Below are 14,053 nucleotides of genomic sequence, written 5' to 3'. Positions count from 1 at the left end.
CGCCGCCCCCGCCCGCCGCGCGCTCCCGCCCCTCCCGGGAGGGGGTCACGGCTGAGAAGGCGGCGGCGGCACAATAACATAAACAGCGCGGGGCCGCAGCCGCCCCGGTCCTGGGCGCCCGCCGCACTCACCCGGCAGCGCAGCGAACGGCGACAGGGAAGCCCGCCAGCGGGGACAGGCGCCGTCCAGACGGTCGCCGCGGCCGTTAGCCAGTGCTGCTGGCAGCTCCGCACCCAGGGCCCAGTCGTCCGGCCTCCGCCGCTCCGCTGAGTAACAGGGACGCGGGCCGTCACCGCGCACGCCCGCTCACGTCATCGCGCAGCGCCCCGCCCCCGCCCCTCTCGAGCGGCCCGCGGGGCGGGGCAGCCCCGGGGCCCGGATTGCGGGGGCGGGGCTGCAGCCCGGGGGCGGGGCTACTCCCGGGGCCTGCCGGACTCGAGGAGGTCGCCCAAAGGCGGAGCCGCGGGGGAGAGCCTGGAGAAGGACGCGCGAGGGGCGTGGCCGGGAGCGGGAGGGGCGGGGCCCTGCGCCGGCACGTGGAGGCGCGTGGCCTGGCCGACCGCCTCCGGCTGACTGCAGTCGCCCAGTCCGAGCCTCTTCCCCCCCGCCGGGCGTCTCGCCCGAGGCTTTGAAAGTCAGGTGTGCTTAGGCCACACCTGCGGGGCCAGGCGAAACACTCCTGAGGGACTAAGAGCTTTTGTCGTCTTGACCAGCACATTCCATTCTGAGGACACCTGTCCGCCCCCAGGCAAATAAATGGTCTCTTCGGCCTGTAGGAAAAGCTGCTTCCTGTTTTTCCAAAATTCACCTCCTCCCAGGTTCCTTGCCTGACCTCTGAGGCCCCGCAAAATGTGTAACTGTTAATTAGTTATGGAAGCGGTAAATTGGCCCTTAAATAGCCAACAATGGATGGAAAAGCCGTTTAAATTACGTACATCCTTGCGAGAGAATACATTTCAGCGGTTTAAACGCCATGTGTTAAAGGAATTCTTAACAACACGGGAAAATGTTCACAATATATCATTAAGATAAAGAAGCAAGAAACAAGTGTGTATATATAGAATGATCCCACTTATGTACTATATATATACACAGAAAAAAATCGTGGAGAGAAATATGTCAAATTATTTTAGCAGAGTGGTTCATCATTGGACTGTAGAATGAAGGGTGATTGGGTTCTCTGTTATACTTTGGGCATTTTCCCATGGTTTTCAAAAGGAACAGTTACGTTCATAATTAAAAATAAATAAGTTAGTTTTATAATGAATATATAAATATTTAAGTAAATTCAGGTAGACTGTTTTCCCATTACATATTGACTGGCCTGTTTCTAATGATTCTGAAATGGAACAAAGTGGGTGCATATTCATTCATTCATTTATTCTCTTTCCATTCCTTCCCTCCCTCTCAAACTCCTTTATTTCCTTCGTTTATTTCTTCAATAAATATTTATCTCATGCCCATTCTGTGCCAGGAATAGAGCTTACAGACTTAATCACTATAATATGAAAATAATAACAGTAAACAAATGCAAAATTATCACTGTTTTATAATACAAATGGATAAGGATACACGGTATTATGAAACCAATTGATACACTAATTAGTAAGGCCAGGAAAGGTTTCCCTGAGGAACTGCCACTGAAGCTGAGAAGAGGTTTGACTAGGCAGGGAATATTTCAAACAGAGCTAACTTGGTGTGCAAAGGTCCTGTGATGACATGGAGCTGGGTAAGTTGGAGAAATTGAGGAAATGCCAGCTCTGCTGGAAGAGCAAGAAAGAAGAAGCCATGAGATGAAGTCAAGAAGACTGGCAAAGGGATCAAACCTAGTACAGCCATATTGGCTGTGCTGAAAATCTTTTTATCCTAAGTGCAATGGGAAGCCCCTGACATGTTCAACAGAGGGTGTGGCGTGATCAGAATGGCATCTTGAAGATTCTTCATTGGAAGGAGGCCAGATAGGTGTAGGAGTGGTGTAGGTGCAGGAGGTGGAGGCTTGGTCCATGCTCATGGTCATGGAAATAGTAAGTGGAAGAATCTGAGAACTGTTCCAGAGATCCAATGTGCAGAACTTGCACGTTCTGCAAGTGATGGGTTAGGTGTCACAGAGAAGGAGCAGGACTCATCAAGGAAAACTCATGGCTTCCTGGCTTATGGCCAAGGATGGATGTTGGTGCTGGTTCACCAGGATGGGGATCTTGGAAGAGGACCAGGTTGTAGTGCAAAGATCATGAGAGCAGGTTGTTTGGTTGTTTGAAAGCTTTTGAGATGCCCAAAAGAGATGCCAAGTTGGCAGTTGCATATACAGAGCTGAGGCTCAGCTAGGTGAGAGATGACAGAGAGTGATGATGTGGAGCCTAGGGATGGATGAGTTAGCCTAGGCTGGAGGGAGAGAAGGTAGTGCATGAGAAGAGAAGAGGGCTTGGAGCAGGCTTGAGGAACTTCAGCACTGAATGGCCACAAGGATGAGCCTGTGATGGAGCTGTGAAGGAGACAGAAGGAAAACCAGGAAAGAGGAATTCAAGAAGAAAGGAGTGATCAGTAAATATGCAAAATCAATATTAAGCATAAAAGGAGGCTTGAAATCCTGGAGTAGTAAAACCAGAAGTGGATTAGAGTGGGCTGGGGAATGGATGGGAGATGAGAAAATAGAGGTGGTGAATATAGATGAGTCGAGTAGTGAAGCCTGGCATATTTTACATGTGATGGGAAGACTCTGTTGAGAGGGAGAGATTGAATAAACATGGAAGAGAGGGAATAAAAGTGAATGTGTTAACCAGGAGGGCAGGGGGTGTGATTGGGTATACAAACAGAGGTGGTAGGTATCTCTCCACCAGATAAATTACTCTCCACCAGAAAAATTAAGGACCTGAAGGTAATAGAAAACAATATAATTAGAGCAGTTGTGAAGTGAGGGAAGTTGCCCGGAACAGGGCCTCAAGGTTTCACACCCAGTTCTGTGATGCTATTAACAACCCCTGTTTCACTGAACAGGTTGAGCTTCTGATTTAGCATCAGCCTACCACTGTCAACATCTGATTAACTGCGTCTCGAAAGAACATTCCACATATTTACATGTGTGCTCGTGTCTGTGTGTGACTTCAGGAAGCATTTTACCACTTCTGGTTGAATATAGTCATCTCTGATATTCTACAAATTCAGAATGCTTTTTGTAACCCATATGTGGTGCTCAGCCTCGTTCTTCCTTGTCAACCTATGGGGGGCTGACTCAGAAAAAGAGGAAAAGCTAGGGAATTCAGACTTATTGCCTCTTGTCCCAGGGGAGCTGTCTTGGAGACAGCTAGTCCTTGGGTCTTTCTGAGGCTGGGATCAGGGAAGGAGAGAAAGGGAAACTTCAGGCCTCTTAAATTCAGGCTCTGCTGGAGCCCTGAGGAATGTACAAGAAGAGGTTGCACCCTGTCTGGACTACGTTTTTCCTTGTCATCCCCCAGACCACACACACAGTGGATTGCACTGGAGACGGTTCTTTGGCTAAGATGTCAGATGAGTGTCGCCAAGCTGTTCAGGGTGCAGAAACTGAAAGTTGACACTTATTTCCTAGTTCCCTGACCTCACTTCAGGAGTGGGGAGTTGGGTTGGGGAGGTGCTTACTGATGAAGGCCTGCAGGAGGGCATCTCCAAGAATGCTCCCTCTCTTCTGATCCCACCTTACCCCTGTCCTCCATTTGCCTTGCTTTCAAGCCTCCAGTCTGGTTTCCCACCCACTGTCCCTGGTCAAGTCTACTTTTCTCTCCACAGGAGGAAGAGGTTCAGCACCTTGGTCAGTCACCATCTGACTCTCCATGCTCTTTGAGGATCTTTCAAGGTAGGGCCTGCTGGCTCTCAAGAGGGTGGGACAGGCCCTGGTTGCATGAGTAGAGGAAGGAAAGAAAGGTGTTCAAATTGCAAACTGATCTCTCCAACTACAAGAACTGTGGCTTATTTCACCAGGGGTAGGAAGTGATCAAAAATGACTGGAACTCTTTGGTCACAACTTGAACAAAACAAAGTGAAGACAGAAGGAGGTGGTACTTCATCTTTGCTTCCAGGTGCACACAAGAGAGAAATTAACTAAGCTAGTCAAGCCCATACATTGAGTTCACATGCATATTCCCACGAAAAAAATTGTCAGCATTTATTCCTCTAATACAGTGGTTTTCAAATTGTGGTTCCTGAAACCAGCACATCAGTGTATCACCTGAGAACTTGTTGGAAATACAAATTCTCATACTCACCCCAGACCTGCTGAATCAGAAACCCTGAGGAAGGGGGTCAGCAGTGCTTTGACAAGCCCTCCAGGCATTTCCGATGCCCACTCCAGTCTGAGAACCACTGCTGTAGGACACTGGCTCGCGCAAGACAGCATGCTCATTTGAATGCCCTTGAGAGCTCTGAAAGCTACCCACACCTCAGCACTCCTTCAGCAGTCTGGGGTGGAGCCCAGGCTTCTGTAGGTCTTTTTCAAAACCCCTCAGGTAATTTTGATTGTAGCCAAGATTAATAACTTTGGCATAGTGTCTGTTCTTTGAAATCTCAGAGCAGACTGAATGGAACATTCAGCTCTCCATAGCTTTTCTGCTTTCAGTTTTCTCTTAATTCTTACTTCTATTATTAATTCTTTTTTCTAGTGTTTTGCCTGTGCACACACAACTTATATATACCTATGCTAAATTGTTCTCTCTCCTTCCACACCCACTGTCTCAGTCTGCTTGGGATGTTATAACAAAATGTCATAGACTGGGTGGCTTAAACAAAGAAATTTATGTTCTCACAGTGCTAGAGGCTGGAAGTCTGCAACGGGGTTGCCAGTGTGGTTGGGTTCTGGTGAGGGCTTTCCTCTTGGCTTGCAAATGGTTGCCTTCTCTCCCTGTCCTCACATGGCAGAGGGAGAGAATATGAGCAAGCTCTCTGGTGTCTCTTCTTATAAGGGCACTAATCCCATCATGAGGGCCCCATCCACATGACCTCATCTAAACCTAATTACCTTCCAAAGGCCCCACTTCTGTATACCATTCATTGGGCGTTAGGGCTTCAACATATGAAATTGGGGGGGATAGAGACACAAGTTAGTCCACAGCACCCAGATAGTGAAGATAGTCAATATTTATCCCCTGGAGAGAAAGATAAAGGGACTTGAATGGGAGGAAAAAACTATATTGTTAAAGTCCTCTAACTGATAAATAAAATAAATTCCTTGTTGTTGTTTTAAATAAATAAGTATTTCAAAAGAGGGCTTTCTACCAGAACTCTCAGCATGGATGCCCTTATCCCATCTATAAATCTTAGCTAAAAATTTCTTACAGCTTGGTAGGATTTTGCCATTTATAACTTCAGTCCCCAAGCCCCAGGCCGCTGACCGGTAGTGGTCAGTGGCCTGTTAGGAACCAGGCTGCACAGCAGGAGATGAGTGGAGGCTAAGCGAGTGAAGCTTCATCTATGTTTGCAACTGTTGCCCATCACCCGCATCACCGCCTCCTGTCAGATCAGTGGCGGCATTAGATTCTCACAGGAGCACAAACCCTACTGTAAACTGCATATGCGAGGGATCTAGGTTGCGCACTGCTTATGAGAATCTGATTCCTGATGACCTGCAGTGGAGCTGAGGCGGTGATGCTAGTGCTGGGGAGCAGCTGCAAATACAGATTATCATTCGTAGACAGGTTTGACTGCACAATACATGTAATGTGCTTGAATCATCCTCTCACCCAACGCTGGTCCGTGAAAAATTGTCTTCCATGAAACTTGTCCCTGGTGCCAAGAAGGTTGGGGACTGCTGATTTACAACTCCTGCACTGCAGAGCATTTGTCTAGGCTCTGAGGTGGAGAAAAGGTAGCACCTGATTACTAGCCCCTCTCCCTGGGGTAGTCCTAGGAAAGCCCCCTCCACCTCATCTCCACCTTTACCTCCAGGCCGTTCAGAGGGGAAACTGGACCTCATGCTAGACCGGCAGGCATTGCACCAATGACCAATGACCCTTTGCAGGAGACCTCTATTAATTACCAACCTTTGCCAACTGTCCCACTCATTCTCGGCCAAATTTGAAAAGGCTCTTTGTGGTATCATTGGGTAATGAGAAGGAGAGTCTGGCATCACCAGAGAGTTAGGAGTCATTGTCTGTGGTGGCAGAGAGCCCTCAGAGATCGAGCACGATGCAATTCCTTGCCGCCACCTTGCCAGGGGCCTCTGAAGGGACAGTCTCACATCCCTGACTCAGAGGGAGTCCCAAGGCCCTCTGATGCTCCTGAGAGGCTCCTGATGCTCTTGCTTCTGGAAAGCAGAGGTTAAAAGACAATTTGGCACAGGAATTTTCAATGGCTTCTTAATCCTATTCCTGAAACAGATTCCCAGACAACGACAGCTTTGCTTCGGGGATGGGTTTCATTGCTTCACTTGCCAAAACCCTACAGGATTCATTCTCAGCTGGCAGCTTAGGGCTGTTGTGGGCCTGGGAAGCTGGTAGAGGAAAGTAGGGTTTCAGGACTTGAGAAAAGACAGAGGGAAGTGCCATAACCCTTCAGGGAGTGGCCCGCTTAAATCAGGGACAGCTATGCAGGAAAATAAGTGAGCATTCCTTCCTGACCTTGAGGCAGTTCACGTGCCAAGGGTGCTTGAGGGATAAGCAATCCATCTGAAGCAGGAGAGAAATCTACTTTTGAGCGTGGTAAGCCATGAAGACTGAATGAAGTCACAAACCCAGACGCCCGCTCATCTCTTGCTCCCTGCAGTCGTCTATGTCCTTGAAAAGCCAAAGTGTGGTTGGTGACTGTCAGTCTGTGCAGAGCAGTGAGCAGGACTTCTCTTTGGCATCAGCAGGAGCAGTAGAGATATCACAAATACCTGCTTCTCAAAGGCAGGGCCTATGAGGTTCTCTCCATCCTCAAACAGTCAAGCAAGGTCTACTGCAAGGGTGTGTCCTTGTAAGGACGGGGCCCATCTCATTCGAAACTGCTTGTGGGGGCATAGCAAATACCTATGCACTTAGAGAAGGAGGACCACACAAATTGATATGGGATTCAAATGTTTGCCTTGCTCTAACCTCACAGCAGGGGCGTCAGGACCTAGGAGGCAGAATTTCCCCCAATGTTTCTGAGACCTGCAGCCCCAAAGGGAGACTGGACAGGGCTGTAACAGGCAAGCCGAAGAGAAAACCAACTATTGAGAGCTGGTCTCTAGGGCACAGATTTTAACCAAAAGTGGGGGAAAAACTATATAGGAACAAAATTCGCCTGAGGAGATTAGCCAAGGCACTGGATTTCTTCTCACCCCAAACAGTCCTACAGCTCATAAATCCGAGGCAAGATGTTTAAGAGTGCCGAGATAAATGGGGAGTTCAAGGAGTCTTGAGTGGTGCTCTGCTGAGATTGAAAGCCATGGATTCAGTGACATAATTGTGGACATTTATCTAGACTCTTTGTCAACCCAGGGAGAGAATGAGACAACACTTGGAGGGGGATTCTGGGAGCTGGGGTTTTCCAGGGCACGTCGAATGGAAAGATGGAACTGAAGGCAGTTGAAGGTGACCCTGAGCCAATGGGGGTAAGGATTTGGGGCCCAGGCTGGGCAGGAAGGGCATGAGGCCAAGAGAAGACAAATGGGCCGGGCGCAGTGGCTCACGCCTGTAATCCTAGCACTCTGGGAGGCAGAGGCGGGTGGATCGCTCGAGGTCAGGAGTTCAAGACCAGCCTGAGCAAGAGTGAGACCCCGTCTCTACTAAAAATAGAAAGAAATTATCTGGCCAACTAAAATATATACATAGAAAATATTAGCCGGGCATGGTGGCACATGCCTGTAGTCCCAGCTACTCGGGAGGCTGAGGCAGTAGGATCGCTTGAGCCCAGGAGTTGGAGGTTGCTGTGAGCTAGGCTGACGCCATGGCACTCACTCTAGCCTGGGCAACAGAGTGAGACTCTGTCTCAAAAAAAAAAAAAAAAGATAAATGCACAGGCAAAATTCACACAGGAAGCAAGGTTTTCAGTTCTTTAGGACTGAGAATGTTCATTCATATAGATAAGAGCATGCAAGAGAGAGCTGGATGGAATTGGGTGAGATATAGTTTAAGTTTCCAACGTGGGCCCCCCTCGGTGTGTTCACAAATGGGCATGGTTGGTCAGTAGCAGAAGTGAAGATCACTCACAGCGAGTAGTTGTGGAACCATGAGCCTCTTGTGTTTGGCCAGTAGTTTGACCAAATGTCACAGACTGTCCCAGATGGGCCCTGTTGCCCTGTGTGATTATTAATTGTGTGTCCTGTACTTTCAAAAGTATCCTGGTTTGAATGATGAAGTTATATGGCCACTTTTCTGATGCAGCAACCCTTCAGGCTGGGCCAGTTTCATGGGCATTTGACCTGTGCAGTAGCACAGGGCCCTGTTCTCGGCAGGGGTCCATGGTTGGTGTAATGCTCTGCTGTTGCCGTCCTGAAATTCTTATAATTTCATCTTTGGATTTGTGTTTTGTAAGTGAAGTCCGATGGCACACCGGAGCACATGCACGAGCAGAGGAGGGACACAAGACAGCAGTGTGTGCACCACGGACTCAGGCCCACATGCACGCCTGGCAGCTTACCTGGCTACTTGGCAAAAACATACGCCTGGTGCATTCTGGGGCACTGGGGGACCTCGATGGGACAATCGAGGCCAGAACATGGGCACAGATTGGTATTGGCTATGGCAGGGGCAGCAGTAGAAGCGAGAATGATGGAAATAGTGGCCGTGGCCCAGAGAGAGAAGGGGCTGTGCTGGAACCCCAGTAGGAGGTGTCCCCCCATCGGGCCCCACAGCCCCTCCCAGGGCATCTGCACACATATTATTAACTCTTCAGCCTGCACTCCAGGTCAGAAACTGCCAATGCTAAGGCAGTAAACTTTGTTAACTACACAATTGCACTTGTATTACAAAATAAAGATGCAACATAGGCACAGCAATAAAGCAAAGCAAGGAGTTATTAGAGTTCTTCAAAGAGTTTAGAATATCTGGTTTTGAAAACTGCTGCAACATTACAAAGTAAATATCCACAGGCTTAGAAAAAGAAATTAAGATGAACTATTGTCCCATTCAATGAAAAAGAACACTATTTTTATATGAAGCTTGAGATAAACCAATTATTAATGATGAAGAAATTTTAAAATTAACTTTCATTGTGATTGAAAATACAGTAATGAAGCAATAATGCATCAATAGGTGTTTTGAATTATACACAAACCATGAAGCCACTTTGTTTCTTGTTCATCTTCCACAAATTACAGGAAATGTCCAAGGAAACATTAAAATGCCATTGTATAAATTTACCTTCAAAATTGCACAATTTATATAAAATTAAATTATATAGAGTTAATATTTTTAGAAAAATTGTTCCTTAAGAATTATCAACTCTAGATGTACTAAAATTTATATTTTGAAATAATTTATCATAAATTTATCCTGATTTTTCATGGCCTATAAAATACTCTTAACAGTATAGTAATAGTTGTATAAGCAAAAAGATCCTTCTCAAAATTTAAAATTATCAAAAACTATTCGCCTTCCTGTACTTGCCAAGAGCAATTGATGTTGCTCAATTATATTAATTGAAAATTAATTTTTTTAAAGTTGCTAAAGCTATAAATTTTGATGACCTGACAAACTTTTAGAAAAGTGAGCCAGAAAAATATTATGATCAAGACACCACATTAGTAAAGTATTATTGTTTACTGTAGTATATAAAATTATGACACCAAAATAGATTTTTTTGGCCACTTGCAGTTTTATGTTGTTATGAATCATTATTGATAAGTAATAAGATATTTTAGGGGCAAAACCTTTAATGACTTCTTTTTTTTTTGCTTTTTGAATAAGGGTTCAGCTCCCCCGTTTTCATTTTGCACTGGGTCCCACAAGTTTCACGGCCTTGCCTTGGCGTTGAACTTGCTCAGGATGGTTGTACCGGTTAGCAGCTTGTCCAAACACCTTGTAAATGTCAGGCATATGGCCCTGGGGAATGAGAGCCTGCCCCCGGAAGGGCAGCTGAGTCTTCAGGGCGGTGGAGGGAGGGCAGTTAAGGTAAGAGGGGAGCCAAGAGTCTCTGTGTAGTCCTAGGGGAGGGGAGGGGGGAGGGGAGGAGGAGGGGAGGGGAGCGAGAGGGGAGGGGAGGGGAGGGGGGAGGGGAGGGTAGGGGGGAGAGAGGGAGGGGAGGGGAGGGGAGGGGAGGGGGAGGGGAGAGGAGCAAGCGCATTGGGTGGTTGTTGACTGGTTGGTTTCCCCTCAGCAAGGGTCAAGTGAAGATGCCCACCCATGGGAATAATGGGATTAATGGGGTTAATGGTATGTCCTCAGTGTCAAGAAAGGAATTACCTCAAGGATGGCAGGAGGGGGCCGACCAATCAGGAAGTTTAACCTTTAATTTTATTGCCGCTTTTACAGGGTATTTGCATTATATATTTGTATCGGTCAATATCCCCATCGCTCAATTAGGGTAACTCAGCAGAGTTTAATAAAGGGCTGTTTCTAGCGACGTGAGGAGGGCTAGAGGAAAGCACAGGGGGCGACGCAGCGCCCCTGAGGGGAGGAGGCACGGCTTTCAGCGCCCCGCCCCGCGAGGGGCTGTGGGATGGAGCAGCTTGCCAGGGCCTGCGGTCTGCGGTCTGCGGGACACAAACAGCCCTCAGCACCTAGGCGGGGAGCGGGGAGGGGATAAAGGCCTGACCGCTCTTCCTTCTGCGTCCCGCCCTTGCCCACTGCCAAACAGAGCCACAGGCAGGAGCCACGGAGCCCACTGCTGCAGTCTGCGCAGAGGATGCGCCCAGCACAGACAGCAAGAGGGTGGAGAGTGGATCCGCAGGGGCAAACAGAGAGCACGCGGCACCATGTATCTGCATGCGAGCTATATGTGTGTATATGCACATGTAAACACATGCCATATAATATGTATCATATGTAATATATTGTACATTATATATTCTGTGATATAATACTGGCCAAGGATGGAGGGACCTGGAGATCACTATATATTATATACAGTATGTATATATACCACGTACATATATACCTATCATATATTTATGGTATATACACACACATATACAATATATACACATCTGTACATGGTATATACATATATACAGTATATATTGTATATGTGTGTGTATATACATGTGTATGTCATATTGCAAGAAATATAGCCAAACTACACTTTGGGAAGTAGAGAAAAATAATAAGAAAAATCATCACCTGCTGCTAATTGCCCTCATATCCTGGGTTCTTTCAAAACTGTGTAAATATGATCCAGGTGTGGCAGTGTGCCGTGTAGTCCCAGCTACTCGGGAGGCTGATGCAGATGGATTGCTTGAGCCCAGGAGTTGCAGGCTGTAGTGAGCTGTGATCATGACGATGCCTATGAATAGCCACTGCACTCCAGCCTGGGAAACTTAGCAAGACCCCATCTCTAAAGAAAGAAGCAAACAAAAAATTCTCTGAATATAAAACTGGGTAGAAGGAGGGGTGTTTTCTAGTTTGCCTGACTTCCTCCAGGACAGGCAGGAACAACCAGAGGCCTTAGTTCCCGTGGGGGAAAGGGAAGTAGTACCTCGTCCCGTGTGTACGTGCTATGTGTGTATGTGCATATGTACATGTGTGTGCATGTGTACCGGGTGCATGTCTGTATGTGTGTATATGCATATGTATGTATATGTGTATGTAGGGTGGAGGTACAGGGCAGAGATCTGGGTCAGGCACCAGGGTTTCAGGGTGAAGCCTGATGTGTGCTTTCTCTCTTGCTCCATGTAAACATCTCCCTGTTTGAACATGACCCTCCCTGGCCTGGAACCAGAAATAAAAGGCACTGGAGGAGGCTACCTGTCACCTTGGAGGTACGTAAGAGGGGTGTGGATGCAATGCCTAATGCATCAAAGAAAGAGCTGAGAGAGCACTCAGCATGGGGTTGAAATGGGGCTTTTCCATTGTCCTGGGGACTTTGTGTCTGGCTGGATTCCTTAGGAACCCCGTTCAAGCCAGCCATTAGTGTCCCTCCCTGATAATTCTGTCCCACGACATCTGAAGTGCTGGGAAGCTCATCTCCCCTCTCCATGCTCTGTACCCTTTCAAATCTTCCTACCTTCTCCTTATCTCCAGTGCTCCAAACCAGCTGAAGACCCCTTAAGGAGGTTCTGATGTCAGCAACAAGCAGATCTGATCATTCTGGGTCCTGCCCCAAGACACTGCAGTTCTGAGTGATTAATCTTTACAAGACAACTCTCAGTATTTTCAAACATAGTGTCTCCACAGGAACCCACTGGATGTACCGGAAGGTTTACATCAGGAAAATAAAGGTTGGGAACAGTGAGGACAGGGTAAGACCTTGGGATCTTATCAAATTCCTCCAGAATCCAGGGTTCCCAGACCAGAGTCCCTTAGTACACCACTTTGGCCTATTTAAAAGCTGCTGACCTCTGCACCGCATCTCCTCCTTAATCCTGGCCTAGGATGGAGGACCCTGGAGATCACTAAGAACTTTCTCTTGCTGACCGTATTGGTTCTTCTGCACCAGTGTCAGAAGGGAGAAAAAGAGGGACAGTCCAAGAAACAGAGAGTGCACTATAAGGAGCTGGTGTCAGCGTCTGCCCTAGATATGACCTAGCACACAAGGGTCGAGGCAGGTCAGGTTATGCTGGAAGCTGCCTCACGGAAACCCATGCTTCCTCCTCTTCTCCACCCTGATGGAGGCATGGAGAACAACTGCCTTCCAACTAAACATAGACGGTGAAGACTGCTAACATGTGTTCTTGCATGCAAATATGTTCATACTCTATGAATTCTCCATTGGTGCCAATAACCCCGTTGTAACAGCTTTCACTGGCCATCTTCCAGAGGATGTAGAGTACTTTGAATCATAAAAATTTGGCCTTGTAGGACACTGAGCAGAAGAAATAGATGGGGGAAGAATTAAGGGGCGAGCTTCTAAAACAAGAACAAGTAAAACAAGGGATTCATGGCTGTCATAAGGAATAATTTCCTGGTGGTGGTTGCATTGCATTGCCCAAGACAGACTAAAAGTAGGGCAATAAATAATATCAAGTCAAGTTATTTTCTAGCTTTTTACCTATTGCCCCAAGAAGAGGTGGAGATTTGCATAGATGGACTATTTTACCATACTCTGCTTGGCTCGAGGCTGGCATCCCCACTCAGTGTCGTGTGGGTGAATGGCGCAGAGTGGAAGCCGGCACAGCTACATACATTACCCGTCTCACCAGGGGAGGGAACACTGGTGCCCCGCAGACCTGTGGGGACGAGGATGAAGAAGTACAACACATGGACCTCCCGGCATCCACAGCGGGGAGCAGAGTAGTGCAGAAGGACTGAGATGCCCTGCGCCCAAGATTCACTTCAATGTATTTCTAATCTCTCCACAATTACTCTGATGAAAACAAAACAAACGATTTTCCTTAAGCATTCAAAGAATATTTGGAATCATGTCCTGGGTTATCTCATCATTACTTTTCTCCTTTCCTCTGTCCCATGACAGCTCAGGACACCCCAAATGCTTCTAATGTCATGGCTCCAGGTAGAGGACTGTTGTGCTAAGTATTCAGCCTCAGGGTTAGGTCACCTCTCTCTTTTCCTGGGCTTGTTACAGGGTCAGGAGATGGACAAAGAGAGAGGCATCCCAGCAAAGCAGAATCAGACAGCTGGGATGAGTGGCCCAGCTAGTTGTTTCCATTTTCCCTCTCATGGCTGAACTAGCCTTCAACAGCTAGACACAGTCAATTCTTTCATCCTGTCCAGCATATCTAGGAAATATTGCTTTCTAGTCTTCCTGGCTGGGGGTCCTCAGGATCATAGGGCCACAGATGAGAAAGGTCACATTGAAGTAAAGTCAGCAAACCTGCAGCAGTATACAGCATCTGCCCATGGGGAATAAGGATTTTGCCCCTGGGCTGGGGATGTTAGTGTCACTGTTTGGTACCCCAGTTGCCTGGAACCACTTACACTGTGCCCTTGGATTCCAATATTGTGACTGCAGGAGATGATCTGACGAAAAGCCAGTTTCCCCTGAAGTCATGAACCTGCCAGACTCCAATAGG

The 14,053-nt window shown here is 47.4% G+C and overlaps 1 protein-coding gene across 1 annotated transcript in view; it reads right to left on the bottom strand.

The window, feature by feature from the left end:
• MAPK8 (mitogen-activated protein kinase 8) overlaps positions 1-145 on the bottom strand; it is a 96,136-nt gene extending 95,991 nt beyond the window's left edge. Inside the window, exon 1 of the mRNA XM_069459857.1 lies at positions 132-145. The gene's annotated coding sequence lies outside the window, so the exon portion shown is untranslated. The remainder of the gene's footprint in view (positions 1-131) is intronic.
• Between the last annotated feature and the right edge of the window lie 13,908 nt (positions 146-14,053).

The sequence above is a fragment of the Eulemur rufifrons genome, chromosome 28 (genome assembly GCF_041146395.1).
Source record: "Eulemur rufifrons isolate Redbay chromosome 28, OSU_ERuf_1, whole genome shotgun sequence".
NCBI lineage: Eukaryota > Metazoa > Chordata > Mammalia > Primates > Lemuridae > Eulemur > Eulemur rufifrons.
This window is presented reverse-complemented; position numbering and strand designations above follow the sequence as displayed.